The sequence below is a fragment of the Rhinopithecus bieti genome, unplaced genomic scaffold (genome assembly GCF_001698545.2).
Source record: "Rhinopithecus bieti isolate Rb0 unplaced genomic scaffold, ASM169854v2 scaffold_20170, whole genome shotgun sequence".
In the NCBI taxonomy this organism is placed as follows: domain Eukaryota; kingdom Metazoa; phylum Chordata; class Mammalia; order Primates; family Cercopithecidae; genus Rhinopithecus; species Rhinopithecus bieti.
Window position 1 is genome coordinate 1,952,051 of NW_016810097.1, and position 1,946 is coordinate 1,953,996.

The window sequence follows — 1,946 nt, forward strand, 5'->3', positions numbered from 1 at the left end:
GGGAGGCCGCGGCGGCGGCGGCGCGCCCCGGCACCTGCTGTGGCCGGGCATGCGCCTCCGACCCTCAGTGCCCTGCCTTCCTTGAATCGCTTGTTCATCTTTCTTGGGTTTCAAGCCCTAGGCTGTTGTCGTGGAGTTCTCCATGGTTACATCTTGAAATCGACCCCTGCCCACCTCCTGCCCTGCCCACATCAAGCGCTTACTGTGTGCCAGCCCTTGTGCTAAGAGCTTCACTGCGTTGCCAGTGAATTCTCTTGACCACCCTATAAGGCAGGAGCTATAAATGCCCTCATTTTGAAGATAAGGGAATGAGAAGCTTAAGGTTCAATAATCTGTTGAGAGTCACAAAGCCACCAAGTCATGCTGCTAAGATAACCCCAGGAAGCCTACTTTAAACAGGTTACATCCCCTACTGCTGACTAGCAAACTCTCCTCCTCATCACAGGCCCTGGAGACATCCACCTGAGCTCCCGAGTCACAGGTACAGCCGCACCTGTTCACCCCATTCCTTCTCACCCCTGTTCAAAGAGGATCTCCCCTGGCCAGATCCGTTTTGTTTTTTTTTTTGAGACAGGGTCTCACTCTGTCGCTCACCCGGGAGTGCAGTGGCACAACCTCAGCACACCTCCTGGGTTTGAGTGATCCTCCCACCTCAGCCTCCAGAGTAGCTGGGACTACAGGCCCAAGCCACAACCAGCTAATTTGTTTGTTTGTTTGTTTTGTCAAGACAGGGTTTTGCAATATTGCCCAGGCTGGTCTCAAACTCCTGAGCTCAAGCGATCCACCTGCCTCAGCCTCCCAAAGTGCTGGGATCACAGGTGTGAGTCACTGGGCTGCTGGTCTGCTTTTTCACGTTGTCAGCTCCTTAGCTTTGCAGGGGAACAGAGCTTTATGCTCTCAATGTGGTTACTGACAACAAAAGGGTCAACCTTCTTTTCAAATAGAGGGGCTGGGAGAGGGGTCTGGGGCTCCAATTCCACCCCCATCAGCAAGCACTAGTGGCAGTGAATGTCCTGATTCTAAAGACATTTATATCCAGAATGTAGGCTAGCCTGCCTCCCGACCTTCAGCAAAGCAACCAACTTCCCACCATCCACCAACCCCCAGCCCTATTGCTCTCCTTTCCTGTCCCATTTTAAAGCTTCAGCATTCCTCTACCCTTTATGTTGAGGTGTAATCCTTCGGGTGACCACAGCATCAACCTGTGCCCATCCGGGCTGAAAGGACACATTCAGAACTGTGTATTTCAAAGAGTCATGGTCTTATTCAAGCTCAGTATCCTTGAACCACACAATGGTCTATTTCTAACCTGATAAATTATATTTCCAGGTTCAAACACTTTGGAAGATGTTTCCCAAAAGGTTTCAGAGAAGCAGCCTCTGATAACCCCTCTTGCTATTCTTTACAACTTCCTCTCCAGAAAGCCTCTTCTAATTGGAATGCAGTCTGTTCTCACCTCACAATGAAACACTTTAATTACTGCTTGATAAATCCCACATGAGTCTCCCACTATTCTCTAAGGAGGATCTATGGCCACACATTACATGTGGGCAGCCAGGCCGCCTGCTTAAGAATCCCACCACAGACTGTCCAACTTTGCTGAGACCACACACAATGGCCCTTCCCCCCAGACGCTGCCACAGGAAGGGAGGACCCCACCTTTCCCACTCCATTCACAGAGCATGAAGTATGGGGAAACATGTCTCTCTTCCTACCCTCTAACGTATGTGGCCCCTACCCCTTACCCCCAATTCTCCAAACCATACTAACCTCACCCTAGCAATTTCCCTTCTCCCAACATGGCACAGCCTCAACAAGCAAAGAAAAATATCTGGGTGTAGCACAGTCATGAAGACCTGAAAACGAATCCCTCACCTCCAATCCAACTCCCAATCTGATGCTGATTTTAGAAGGGTTGGTATGCAAATAATTTAGTCCACTCCAAA